Raw genomic sequence first — 15,643 nt, 5'->3', positions numbered from 1 at the left:
TAAGCCAACTCTAAATTAGCCTGTACTCAACCCTCTGGTAGTTTGTCATAGAGCAATCAGGCTTAACTTAGAGAAAAGCTGTAAAGTATTTGTGCAGCACTTTAAACAGTAAAAAACTAGAAAACAACACACAAAAAGGATCCCACACCAAGTTCGAAAAATAGAGTTACTGTTAATAAATAACACAAGACCAAAATATAAAAAAATCTGATCAGTGGAACCAGAGATGTAAATTTTAAACATTTCAGTGAAAATAGCACCACAAAAACAAAGCACGAACTGTGAATATCTAGTTGCGTTGGAGTTAGGCCTGCAGAGAGAAGTACCATAAATCCTGGCTTGCTGACTATTGCAAGAATCCGTGATGTGCTGGTTCTGAACAGTGATGAGACTGCGATGCAAGGTACTGCGTTGTCTTCAAAGATCCCATAGACGAGGGCTTGTGATGCGAAAGCAGACATTGAGAACGCGTAGCACACTTGGAGCATTGTGTCGGTTTTGAGGAGCTGCGAAGCGGAGCCAATGTCGTTGTCTGGGCTTCTGTCGATGAGGGATGTGAGGGCAATAGTCGAACATGCATCGCGTAGCAGCGGCTCAGAAGAGACTGTAGGCTGCTGAGGCAATGCTGCTCTTAGCAACAAGTTCAATCCATGCAGCAGCAGAGATATGATGATTCTGCCTGGGGTTGCATCGCACAGCAGAGTAGATGCATCACTTCCACCGAGTCCACAGAGGCTGGCAGAGCTATTTTAGGCCCACTTATAAGAGTCCAGGACTAGGGTGGCAAAACTTGGCCGTGTAGACTCAAAGATGTCCAGTTTCACAGGTTGAGGTTGTTGGAACCTTCTGTCCCTGAGGCTCAAGTCAGGAGGCTAGCCAACAAGCCCGTGGAGTCACTCTGGAGTCCTGGGTTCTACAGATGCAGGTCTAGACCATCTCACCCAGGCACGGGGACAGCAGGTGGCCGGTCAGCACAGTAGGTCAGCAGTCCTTTAGTGCAGCAGTTCATCAGAGTGACAGTCTGTTCAGAAGCACAGCAGTCCTTCTTTCTGAAACAGTACCCACAAATGCAAAAGTATTCTGAAAAATTGGTGTTTGTGGTGAGTATAACTTCTTATGAACATTCCATATTCTTGGTATCAGAAAGCCATAGATAAGGCCATCTATGGCCAAGCCCCTAGCTACATCAAGGACCGCCTTGCAAAATATACTCCCAGCAGGCTGCTACGGTCCTCCGATGCCAGCCTTCTGGCCTGCCCCCGTTTCAATCTGTCCTCAAAAGGAGGAAGAGCATTCTCCTCATCCATCCCCCATATATGGAACAACCTGCCGGAGAATATTCGCAAGGAACATGCCCTTCTCCCATTTAGGAAGAAATTAAAAAACATACTTTTTGCGGAGGCCTGGGATGTAATCTAAACCCGCCCATGCGAAAGCTGGATCTCTCTAACAGCGCTAAGAGACCTGATGGTGATAACGCGTGTAACAAATTACATTAACAATTAACAATTAACTGTAAGGAGGGAAGAAGTCTCAAAAATGCCCTCATCTATCTGCATTATGTCATCTATCTCTTTCTGAACCATAATTGCAACATTGGTATCATGAATCAATATTTTTCTCTTAGGAGTGAGAAGGGAGGTACAATAAGAGCAACCGAAGGGGAGGTACTGAATAAGGGCACAGCAAAGCACTAATACCACAATCAGGTAAATCACCTCTTCAAGAATCCAACCCCAGCCTCCTAAAAGAGAACAATTCCAATTTCCGCTTTCCATCCCCTTGACATTCTTGAGGATTTCTAATATGTGTTTAGTGATGTTCTTTTTCATATTTTTGATCCCGACTACACATTGGTCTCCCACTACCGCGCATACACCACCACTCTTGGCTAAAATGAAATCCCCTGCGTATCTAGTCTGTTCAGAATATATTTGCATACTCTCCAACTGAGTAGTGATGTTGTGTAAAGCAGCCACAGTAGTGTTAGACAATATTTACAACTTACACCCAAAATATTCTCTGGATTTCCCACCCCGGGCCATAGAGGTAGCACCCAATGTAAAGATGGACAAAAGGATGTACCCAAAAGTGATCCTATTACTATAGATTTTGACAACTATATCAGTTACTCCTTCACAGAATTCTCTTGGTCAAAGTCCTCTTAACCCAACGAATATTAGGCTTTGCATATTTCCAAGGCACACCTAAGGGCAACACCATCCCGAGAACGACATCATCGGTACCATTATGAACATTAGAATAAGTACCGTTAGACAGAAAAAAAACCTGGTTGTGCATAAATCGGTCCCTCTTAATCCACTGCGGCATATCTGGTGTTCATTCCAAAGGTACTTGGATCTTTATCATTCACCAAGGGCATTGTACTTTTGTACAGCACTATTCCTGAACAGTTGATAGATAAAGTGTCCGTACTATTCACGATGAGGCAGCAAGAAGAATAATAACCAGCTTCTGGGGTAACTATCAATTCCTTATAGTGCCAACCCACCAATGTGACATTCTGCTCTTCCATTTAAAAGTTATTGCACTACGTGTTATTATCAAACCCTGGATAATCCACTCACAGTGGTTTTCTATAATATAAACAAGGACATGGATAGCCAAAACCAGAAACTCCTCTCACTCAGTAAATTGCTCTGGACGAGTGTAGGTATGGTTCACAAAGGATAATGGGTATTCCTTCCATAAACTAGTGACATACTCAGTAGGTTGTCCCTTCTTCAAAGGATCTCTTGTGAGTATCTAAAAACACATTGCTTGGGCTGTCCTTTTCTTTCGTGATAGGGAAATAATTGTAACCTTGGTACGTAAAGACACATCCCGACCATTTCCCACAAAACATGATACTCCACACAATAGGATCAACAATAAAATCACAAGAGCAACACATACCATTTTCTTCTTACGGGTCCACACCACATTATGCGGAGCAACAAGAATCACTGGCTGCTCTTCCTCTGCAACCATCCTACCAAAGTGATGCATAACGAATGATGAAATGGGGGCAAAATGCAAAGGAAATATACAAGTTTCCAGTGTCCGTCAGAGCCTCACTGGTACAGGCTCCTAGTGTTCATCAATACCTTGGCACTCTTGAGCACCGGCGGTGGAGCTTGCTCTGTCCTAAGCTCGTATCCCACGTCGATCAGAATGGTATACCTCCACGGTATACTTTGATCTTCCCCATCTAATGTTCAAACAATAAACTAAAGTAAGCAAAATTCTTCGCCAAGCTCAATAAATCTCTGTTGGTACTATAACTCTGTACAACCTATCTTACGCAGTCCATCCCTAATCTTTTTTCTCCTTAGATGCACTTTCCCTCATCCGAGGATGCAAATCATACCTGGCAGCTTCAGGCATATAATGATAAACAAATAAGGGCTCCTGGATAGCTTGTATTATTGGAGAAATAGACGCATTTAGCACATCTTCATTCTCCTTATCCGTTTGTGTCCCCGTCAGTTGGGCATCGCTAGAGGGAACAACCCGAGGCACATGTTGGCACTCGGAATCCCCGATACCATCCTGGACCCACTGGTCATAGGGTAAGGGCAAAGGAATCCTAGGACAGTGGTTTGCATGAACCCAGTTCTTGCGGCCAGCAACTTTCACAGCTGTGCGCGTTACCAACAGGACTTGTTCTGGCCCATTCCAATGTAGCTCCAAAAGTTTTTTCCAGTGAAAATTCCAGAGAAGAACTAAATCTCCAGGCTGAATGTCGTGGCCAGGTCCCTCTGGTGTGGACGGCAGAGATTCACTCACCTTTTGGTGAACAGAACTTAAACTTCCGGTTGACTGGATGAGATGATCAATCAAGACAGGATACTCAATGTCCGAAAACCTACGAGGAAGTGGGACGCCCCAGACATTTGCCAGGCGTCCAATCACAACCTTGTATGGTGACAATCCTATTATAGAATGAGCTGTTTTTCTTGTTTTCAAAAGTGCTAATGGTAAAGCATCTGGCCACTGTAACCCTGTTGTCTCCTGAATTTTTGCCAATTTCAGTTTCACAGTACCATTGTACTTCTCAACCAAACCCGCTGACTAAGGCTGATTGGCAGCATTGAATTTTTGCTTAACATGAAGACCCTCACAAATCAATTGGATCACTTTTGCATTAAAATGACTTCTGTTGTCACTCCTGATCACTCGGGACAAGCCGAAATAAGGAAATAACTCCTTCAGCAGCAGTCATAATGCCTGTATAGAGGGGTAAGCCTCAACCCATTTACTCAATACACAAGCAACTACCAGAACATACTTAAGATTATTGCATATTTCTAATTCTATGTAATCCATTTGAAGGAAATCAAAAGGGAAAGTGGGTGGTGCAAAATTACCAGGTGGTGTAGGGGTACACTTCCCAGGATTATGCATCATGCATACCATGCAGTACTACACTAAGTGTGCAGCTGTCCTGGAGGGTAAACAACCATTACCACAAATCTTTTATCCCGCATACCATAACCCCGCATACCTTGACAACACATCTACCATGACTTCACAATGCCATTACAACGCATGGCATTACATTTTATTTGCTTTAACCACGCATGCTTTTACAACGAAATTCGTTGTAACTGCATGAATGGTAAAATCATGTTTTTTAAATGTAAGTATAAGGTAAGTATAGGGCTTGGGGGTGGGTGTAGGGGTATATGTTATGGGGGTTCAGGGGTAATTTTAGGGTTATGTGTATGTTTGGGTTTTGGGGTGCTGGGGTATTTTTAGGGTGGGTTTAGGTTTTGGGGTGCTGGAGTAATTTTAGGAGTCAGGGTGGGTTAGGCCTTTGGGGTGTAGGGTGTAATTTTAGGGTTCAGGGTGCGTTTAGGTTTTGGGGTACTGCGGTATTTTTAGGGGTCAGGATGGGTTATGGTTTTGGGGTGTAGGGGGTATTTTTAGGGCTACTTTAGGGGTCAGGATGGGTTAGGGTTTTGGAGTGTAGAGGGTAATTTTAGGGTTCCTGGTGCATTTAGGTTTAGGGGTGCTGGGGTAATTTTAGGGATCAAAGTGGGTTAGGGTTTTGGGGTACAGGGATATTTTTGGGGTTCCGGGTGTGTTTAGGTTTTGGGGTGCTGGAGTAATTTTAGGGGTCAGGGTGGGTTAGGGTTTTGGGATGTAGGGGGGTATTTTTAGGGTACACTGTGTGTTTAAGGTTTTGGGGTGCAAGGGTCAGGGTGGGTTAGGGCTCTGGGGTGTAGGGGTATTTTTAGGGTTCAGGGTGCATTTAAGGTTTTGGGGAGCAAGGGTATTTTTGGGGTTCAGGGTGAGTTTAGTGGTGCTGGGGTAATTTTAGGGATCAAGGTGGGTTAGGGTTTTGGGGTGCAGGGATATTTTTGGGGTTCAGGGTACGTCTAGGTTTTGGGGTGTAGGGGTAAAGTTGGGGTTCAGGGTGCGTTTAGGTTTTGGGGTGTAGGGGGAATTTTTAGGGTTTAGGGTGTGTTTAGGGTTTTGGAGTGCAGGGGTATTTTTGGGGTTCAGGATGCGTTTAGGTTTTGGGGTACAGGGGTATTTTTGGGGGTCAGGGTGCGTTTAGATTTTGGGGTGCAGGGGTGGTCAAGTCAAGTCAATAATCTTTATTCGGATATTTAGTTATCCATAAAAGTACACACATAATCACGTACATGGTCAAGATAATAAAAATGAAAATAAAAATAAGATAAAAGCGTTGTTATGTTTTCCATTTCATTGGCAATAGCAGCAGTACTTGCATGACAATGTGCAAAAGTGCATTATTTTCCAAGTCATCACCAACTTTCAAGTATATTTCTATAGCAGCATCAAATAAAGTGCGCATGTGCAGAAGTCACCTTTAAGATAGCAGCAATATATACATAGTACACAGATTCTCAAGCATCAGCTAAAAAAGCAGTTTACTAGGGGGAAAAACAGCATTGTCTAAAGTGCTAGTTTTGTAAGGTGCATAGTTCCTATTAAAAAAGACCATTAGGATAAAGTGCAAAGTACAAGGTTTCCCATGGATCATTAGAGTGAGCAGATTACTATAGCTCACTATAGAAATGTTATGATGGTACTTATGGTTATCCAGTGCCATGATTTCCTTGAGTACTGTTTGTTCATAAGTCAGAATTTCATTAGGGACCATCCCACTGCTGTCAGCACGCCAACTCACAGTGGATGATGAAAAGGTCTTACAAAAGGGTCTCGGGTTTGTCCCGACCCCCAAGATAGACCATTTTTAACAAATATGCGAAGTACAAAAGTTCTTTCGCAAGATTAGACTGAGGGCTTTTTTCGACGGGAGACCTTACGAGGCCACCGAGGATTCTGGTCTTCACAATCCGTCTACTTTCACTCCCCACAGTGGGATGGTCCCTAATGAACTTCTGACTTATGAACAAACAGTACTCAGGGAAATCATGGCCCTGGATAACCATAAGTGCCATCATAACATTTCTAAGGCGGAGTTACGGTTACTGGACTCACTGGCCAACGACCCAACGATAACCATCAAGCAGGCGGACAAAGGTGGTGCCACCGTCCTTATGGACACGAGTGACTACGACAATGAGTGTCTGAGCCAACTGGGGGATAGACGGTACTACACACCCATCCCTTCCAACCCTACAGAGCACTTGAAACGTACCATCTCGGGCTTAGTAGAGTCAGCTGAATGCCAGGAATGGATCAGTAAAAAGGAGGCGTAATTCCTGATCAAGAAAGGACCAAGGGTTCCATATTTCTATATCCTCCCTAAAATCCACAAAGGGACTGCCCCCATACCTGGACGCCCTATTGTCTCAGGAATTGACTCCGTGCTGGAACACCTCTCACAATTTTGTGACCACTTCCTACAGCCCCTGGTCAAGCGCATTCCGTCCTACATTCAGGACACCACAGATGTTCTACGTCTACTAGACGACTTTCAGGAGGTCATCCAGATTGACTTCTTAATCACCCTGGACGTGGAGGCCCTCTACACTAACATACCCCAGAGGGCCACACAAGGGGTGATTGAAGACTGCCTGAATGTTGAGGCATGGAGCGGCTAGGTCGCAGAAAAGAGCTCTCAACAACCACAGGGGAGCACTTCTCGAACGCAGGATTCCGATTCCAGGATCCCAAGGGAATGACCCTATGACATGCGTCACCCCATTCAGGCCTGCTTCCAATGAAGTCAAGAGAATTATCAAACGCCATTGGCAGATCTTGAACACGGGCAACCTTACTTTGGAGCTGCCCCGGTTCGCATTCAAGAGGTCAAGGAACATAAAAGACATGTTAATCCAGACCAGACCCAAGAGACAGGGACCAGCAAGACAAACGACGTTGTGGCAATTACCATCAGTGAAAGGATACTACCCTTGCGGGATGTGTAGCGTTTGCTCTCTCACTTCTGTACATAAGACTGTGTCCCTTACAGAGACATTCACATGGAAATTAAAGGGCCATACTAATTGCAACACACCCAACTGTGTTTACCTACTTAAATGCCCATGTGGACTACAATATGAGGGGGTGACCACCCGCCCCATTAAAAAACGCATCTCAGAACATCGGAGCAACTTTCGTTGCAAGAGGAACCACACTAAGATGTGTAAACACTTCATTGATCCGAACCATACAGCTGACTCCCTAAAGTGGCTGATACTAGAAGCCAGCCCGAATGCGTCCAAACAGAGCTTGTTCTTTAAAGAGCAAAGATGGATACATCGGTTGGACACAGACAGGAGGGGTCTGAACGAGGACATTCCCTGGAGCTCGCTATGAACATTTGAGAGCAAACCTATTCCAATCCTTCCTAGCTCCTAGCCAGCTGGGAGCTGTATATATAGGGGCCGTATTGGGACTACCATCAGCGAGCACTTGACCCGGTCCCTAGTTGGATTAAGTTGCCAGTTGCCCTTGACTACATTGCTATACACGATACCTGATCATAAGACATTTCTGTGGTACTCCCCATTCTTTATGGCTATTAACCACACTTCTGTAACTGAGTGCCTAACTCCATGATTACATACTCCATATCCGGCTTCACTCTCCAGCTCCATTCTAAGATGGCCGCTGCTGTCATAGCCCGGTCCATGTGACCCGCGCCATACGAGGGATTGATCCCGCCCTCTTTGTGTTTTAAACCTTTACCGCCCGCCGGATCAGTTCTACCTGGTACCAGCGGGGAGGGGTAGGCAAACACGAATGGACACGGGGGCAGAGAAGTAAGTGCTTTAGGCTTCCAGAGATGTATCGCACAGCCGCTGATATTGCAATCACGTGGCTGACCTCCGACACGTTAGTACGCGGAAGAGGCTTGCAACCGGCAATGTTGATTGATGTTTGTTGTTGGGGGTTTGGCTGCGCTCAACCCCATAGGCACTTAGTTTTCCTCCATGCGTCTGAACCTCTTGAACTATCATACTCGGAAGAGGTCTGACGCTGCTGTTATTGTTTTTTATGTTTTCCTCGCACAACACACCTTATACCTTTTTGCAGGACTGACACGGAAGCAAGCTTATTTTACTGCTTCGTGTATCTGCGCTACCCACAAGAGATTTTACGGAGTATGATTGAACACGTGAGACAGTCCGCATACCACACTGCGCAGGTCATGCCTTGAGTGTCATGCCATTATTAGACTTTAGTCGAGGTTTACCTTGTTTCTGTGCATACATCTTGCGGCTCACAACTGACGTGAACAGCTTACTGAGGAGGCACTTACTGCCGACTGGAACCATGCGCATTTCCTTCAGTGCCTTCAAGATAACCATAGTATTTATATGTTGTTGCCCCATTAAACGCATTGCCTCAAGAACCACCAGCTACTGTCCCTCGTACTACTGGGGCTTGATACATGCATGGTGTTTACTTTACTTTACCAAGGGCCAGGTGCTTACTACTATGAGAAGATTTCCAGCAATAGAGGCATTATGCATTTTGCTTCTGTCCTCTCTTTCTTTTCTCCATACATAGCCTTAGATACAGAGGCTTCCCTCCCGGTGTACGACCCGCTGGCTACTGTTGGTGCACATAAATCCTGACCAATAGGTGAGTTGGGATTGACCTGAAAATAGCTGCTGCTATGTTATTTATTTGTTTCCATTGTCTCCCAATACAGGCAAGGAACAGTGTAAGACAGGTATTTCTTTTCACTAACTGTAAAGATTCACTGATACTTTGGTAGATCATGTGTTGTAGACAGTTGTTACCTCTATTTAGGTCCTGATAAATCGCGCGTCAATGTACCACTAGCGAGAAACATGTCGACCACATCCTTCACTTTCTAGTCTAGTCTCGAGCTGGGAAACCTAATTCCCCAGAGAATACAGACTTGTTTTCGTTTTTAATTGGAGCAAGGGACCACCAGAATAAAGCTGTTCTCCGGTACCCTCTGCCTCATTTTAACGCACCATTCTGTCTACAACTTCCTGGCCCCTCACCCACACTTCACCCATAGGCAGTTGGATTAAAAGATCTCCGCTAAAGAGCCCCTCTTTGAGATGATATTGGTATTCCCAAGAGCCTTCTGCAAAATCTATTTTCCTCAGCCTGTGCATTTTTTAAATTTGTGTGTCCCCAGATTTCACCCCGTAGGTCATAATTGGTACACATTGTGTCCTATACATTTTTAGTAATGACAGTATCACCTCTAATCTTTTTGGCTTAGGAAGGGTCAATACTGAGTTTATAGCTTTAATGAACTTAGTCCGTCCATAAGCCAAATGTGGGGTCCATGAGCCGCTATCTGAGATTTGTATGCCCAGGTAGGGAAAAGTGCGAGTGCATAACAGGGAGTCTTGGTCCAAAGTAATCCTATTGATATGGCGTTTATTAGGGCCACAGCACATTAAAAATGATTTTTTTAAATTAGTACAGAGGTCAAGACTATGCATAAAATCTACAAATCCCCTAACTAAAATCCTCAAAGCATTTGGTGTGCGACCCATTAAAACAGCATGGTCTGCAGAGAGTAAGGCGGGGAGTTTAGTGCCATTTATTATAGGGACGTCAGGAGTTTGATTAGACATAACATTGTGGAGTTCATTAATATATAAAATAAATAAAAGAGGGGCAAGAACGCACCCTTGTCTAACACCTCTACCGACCGTTATGTCTCCTGACACTGCTCCATCGATGCTAATCCTTACTCCAGCTTTTAAATCTCTATGAAGGTAGGCTAAAAAGTGTACCAAATTATTGTCCAGACCATAATCAAAGAGGCGTTGCCAAAGCCTTGATCTGTTGACAAAATCAAAGGCGGACGAGAGGTCCATAAATGCCAGGTAAAGTGGACTGTGTCGAGCAATGGTGTACTTTCCTATTATTAAATTAAGGTTCAGCCACTGTTCCACTGTGCCATGGTGGCTCCGAAACCCCAACTGGCATTTATTCAAAATGTTCCCATCCTCTGCCCATGCCCTCATCTTATTAAATAGGACTCTCCCTAATATTTTTAGGGTATTATCAATTAATAAAATGGGCCTATAGCAACTAGGGTCGGATCTAGATCCTTTTTTAAAAATCGGAATAATTACAGAGGTTGACCATGTACTGGGGATTTTAGTTGTAGTTAGATTATTAAAAACATTTAGTAACAAAGGGGCCGAGAACTCCGGCTCTAATTTTATAAGGTCTATTGGTAGCCCGTCCGGGCCTGGGTCTTTGTTACCCGCGCTCTGGAATATTGCCTCCTCTACCTCACTTAGAAATATTGTAATTTCGGTGGGAGGCAGGTTTTCCAGGAAATTGTCGCAATATAGTGGGGAAGCATATATCTTTGAAAAATGGGTGACCCATGCTTCGCTAGAGATGTTACAGTCGAGAGGGGTGGAAGGATTTCCAAGAGTTCTCAGAGATTTGGTGGCAGACCAAAAAGTATTTGTGTTTTTAATTTTGGCAGCACAGGCCAGATTGTCCCAGTGTTCCTTCAGGACTGTGTCACGCCTGAATCTTAGTTCCCTTTTATAGTTAGATCTTAATTCACAGATAAGGGTGGGATCTCTAGGTTGGGCCGACAAAGCTGTTATCAATTCCCTATTGGCTCTGGAACAGATGTTGTCAAACCATTTAGGATCAGATTTATGTGCGCCCGCTGGTCTAGAGATCAAATTTTTAATGCCCGCACATAATTCAGTGAAAGCATAAACTGTCTCAGGATTAGGGTCTGCCAAAACAAGACAAGTCTCACATAGGGTGAGATATGTTTTTACCATCCTCGTAAAGAGCTCCCTATAATCTAAGCCTCTCCATTTGACTCTCAAGGTGTCAGTTGAGAGATGTAAATTACCTGCTCCCAGTTCTTTCCTAAAGTCGGAGCGCCGTGCAACCTTTAACAGGACGATTATAGGTTTATGATCTCCAAAGGTGGACGGCTTTACCTCTGCCCCAAGAAGATGGTCTTGTAAAGAGGGGGATATAAAGACATAGTCGATGATGCAAGCTCGTTCTAAACCTCTATACGTGGGCAGTGGATTATCGGTAATGTTGATAGGGGCGACATCCATCACGTTTATAAGACTTGGATTTACTAGATGATCTAATAACTCATATCCTCTCTTGCATGGGTTTTGTGTAATTAGGTGAGGGGGGTTCCCATTAAATCCCTTTCCTATCATGGCGTTGAAATCACCCCCTAAACAGATCCCCGCCAAATTATACTTTCCCAATAAATTGTCTCGATCCAGGATAAAATTAAAAAGTTCTGTAAAATTAGGATTTGGTGTAGTTAAAAAATCATTATTATAAAAATTAATAAAACAAATTGAAGCACCCCGTGTGTAGATTAGGACTTAAAAATTAGGATTCCCAGTAAGGATTAATTTAGCTCTGCCACCTGAGGCAGCCCCCCGATGGTCTGCCATATGTGGGTTTGAGGGGAATAATATTAAAAAATTCGTACCCTTCAAGATATAATTCTTTAGAGGCCCAGGTCTCTTGGAGCAAAAGGACATCAAATGCTTTTATCATATCTACCCAATCCACTAATTTTAGCTTTGAGGCTAAGCCTGCCACATTCCAGCTCAGAACCTTCAGTGTGGAATCAGAACTATCAATTTGGCGGGAGTGAGACACCCCAGGGCTGTCACAAACAATCTCATTGGTATCCCTGCGCACCACCAGACTGTTAGAGGGAGTTATGTGTGTGGGTCAATCTAGGGTATCTAGGTCAGAGATAGCCGAATATTGATTTGCACACTGAGGGAAGGAACTGGAGGGTGGGTGTTGTGTCGATGGACATTTATAAAAAGACCCAAGGATCTGCCGACAGTAGGTAGTGATACCTATAAAAGCACACACATCTTTTTGAGTTTGTGGAACAAGCATTTTAACAATGGTGCTGATGCGCTCAGGGGTCAACCTCCTAACCACCTTTGACAGTAGGTGACCTCCTTACGACAATACTGAAGTTTAGAAAGAGAAACTTATGTCTATGAGAAGCTAAATGCAACAAAAATTGAACTGTACTATCTCTACAACCTTGTTCGGAACCAGAAGCAATGAGAAGGTAATTGACATATTGCACCAATACATTACCTGGGAGAAGCGAAAGGGAATCTAACTGAATCTTTAAAGCTTGACTATACATACTCTGACTTTTTTGTATAGCCCTGAGGAGCTCAACAGAATCTAAAGCTCCCACCAGCTAGGGTGAACCCAAACAGATATCTACTATCAGGATGTATAGGAATACGAAAGAATGCATTTTTCAAATCAATAACAGAAAAAGATTTAGCAGTATAAGGAATCATTGTCAAAAGCATGGTGATATCATGAACTACCGGAAACTGAGGAAACACAATTTTATTTACCTCATTCACATCAATTACAAAACAGTAAACATCCTCATGATCATCAGGGGAACCTGATGTTATCCGTTTAAGAATCGGAAGAATTGGACTATTACAAATATTAGCAGACGTCTCCTCAACTCCTCCTTTTTGTATCAAATCCTGAATAATCTGTAGAAGGGTCGGTCTCCTGTGTGAGGTATCTTATCCTGAGGAATGAGAGGCAAAATAGCATTGTCTTGGGTGGTATATGCAATAGTCCTACATCTGTATCACCTGTCACCCATAAAGTGGATGGTACATTAGCAAATTCAACAGGAAGAGGATGAGACAAACACTGTTTAATACTCACATTTTGGCCCATCGTTATATACACACCTTCTGGGTAAAATAAATAGTAACATGCAATTTATTCAATAAATCCAAACCCATCAAATTTTCACCAGAATTGGACGTCAACAAAACCGGGGTATCCACAGTGAAAGGACCAGCAGTCAATGCTAATAGTCGTGAAATGGTACTTACTACCAGTACAACTGAAAAACCTACTGAAACACTATTATGGCCAGACAGAGCCGCCCCAGGGACCATATGCCGGGAAACAGAACTCTTTGGTGCACCTCTGTCCACCACAAATTCCTTATTCAAACCTTGCAACTCCGCAGTGACATAAGGACCACCTTGGTCTACAGATATCTGAACTGGTCCCTCACTCTGTCCCAGGCTATCCTAGCTATAAAACATCCCTGTCGCTTCATCCATATCGTAGTCATCATAATAATACTGTCCATCATGAGGGTCATCAAAATAATTGGTATCTGAACGACCCTTTGAGTTCACAGCACTTTGAGCTCTATAAATCCCACAACCTCGTCCACAAGGACCTCGCCCTCTAGGAATTGCCACCTTTTAAAAAAACACAGGACACTCGCTACACCAACTGCATTCTTCCTTACAATATGCACATTGATTCAGCCCAAAGGTGTCGTGGTCGGCTGCCTACTATTGTATGGAAGCTGTCTGGCAGGACCACCACAGCCTTTGCCATTCCCTCTAACCACTTGCTGCAGCAGCACCTTCGTCTTTAAATCCTTATGCCTTTTACCCATCTTCTCTTTCTCATCCTAATCACTATGTTCATTATATTGAGCCATATTCAAAATAACAGAAGGGGAAGAGGTAGTCCAAGTACTCTCCGATGCCTGTAAACGAGTCACAATTTGAAGAAGCAAATTAGAAACAAGCCTGTCAACAAACAACCAAACTCCTCCCTCAATAGACATATTCTGTCCAATATAATCTAAAAAGTTATCTTCAAACCGGATAAAGAAATCAGAACCACTCCCATCCTTCTTTTGTCTACAAGCTGTCAACTTGTCCCAACTTACTTTCTTCTGTGGAATGAGACAATGCATCAATGTAATAATACAACCAAGTAAAGCAAGTATCTCAGCTCTGTACTTATCACCTTGCTTCCGTTCCTGATCCCATCTCCTAATCACCTCCCGAGTGCCCCCCAACTCTACTACATGATCTTAAGTATGAACCTGTCTCCAAATGTCAACCGGAACAAGAAGGCCAAAAAACATTTCAATATCATGAAGGGTCATTACAGTAGAAGAGGCAGCCTCTGTCAGTTCTTTGTAATAAGCAGTAGGTTTTTCCTAGGATCAGACAAATGAGTCTTAAGAGATTAATCCTTACTGCTGTTTTATGGAGTATTTTTTTTATTCATTTATTAAAATATAGATTTTGTATAGCGCCTGAATCACTCCTGAAGAGGTATTCCTGCGGTTGCGGACATACAAGAGAAAGCTGGCGCAAAAGTGAGTCTAAAACTGAGCAGTTTTCAGAAACTTTCTAAACTGAAGATGGTCCGGACATTGCCTCAATGAGATGGAAAGCTGATTCCAGTAAAGGGGAGCAAGATACATGAAGGCCGTCCCATCTGTCCTTGACTTCTTCACCCGAGGAACCACAAGAAGAGATTTGGAACACGAGCGGAGATCCCTAGAGGGAGTGCAGTGAGTACATTTCTCAGCGAGGTAAACTGGGCTGTTACCATACACCGCCTTATGGGCGATGCAGCAAACTTTGAACTTTGTACGCTTGTGCAGCTGAAGCCAATAGAGCTGTTGAAGAAGCAGAAGGGAGGCCGTTCTATAAGGGACATTTAGTACCAGACGAGCCGCTGTGTTCTGGACTACCTGTAAGCGGTCCAGCGAAGACTCATTAGCTGAGACCAGCATGGCATTGCAGTAGTCCAGTCTGCTCAATACCGTAGTCTGGATAAGATTTTTTGTGTAGAGTCTGGAAGAAAAGGGAAAACTCATCTCAACAGACTAAGCACATGGAAACAGGAGCCAACAGTGTGGGTCACATGTTCCTTCATGGTCAAGGCCTGCTCGATGCAAACACCTAGATTTTCCACTGCTTCCTTAGGTGCGGGGGAAACGTCCAGCTCTCCTGGCAACCGTTCCGGTGACCACAACAGTGGAGCCTCTCCAAAGAGCATAATCTCATTCTTCCTGGCGTTTTGTTGTAGAAAATTGTTTCGCATCCATTGAGAGATTGCTGACATGCCGGAAGAGAAGGTAGACTGAGCGGAGAGGTTAGATTTATTAAATGAAAAAGTAAGCTGGGTGTCATCAGCATATCATATTGGCATAAACCCATAGGTCCTCAGGAGGTCGGCCAAGGGAGCGACATAGGTATTAAACAGAGTGGGGCTTAAGCATGAGCCCTGGGGCACTCCCTTGGTCAGCTCCCTAGTTTTAGATACAAAAGGTCCTAGGTTGACTGTCTTAGAGGTGTTAGAGAGGAAGCTTGTCATCCACAGCAAGGCGATTCCACCAATTCCAGATTCCTCC

The sequence above is a fragment of the Lissotriton helveticus genome, chromosome 1_1 (assembly GCF_964261635.1).
Source record: "Lissotriton helveticus chromosome 1_1, aLisHel1.1, whole genome shotgun sequence".
NCBI lineage: Eukaryota > Metazoa > Chordata > Amphibia > Caudata > Salamandridae > Lissotriton > Lissotriton helveticus.
This window is presented reverse-complemented; position numbering follows the sequence as displayed.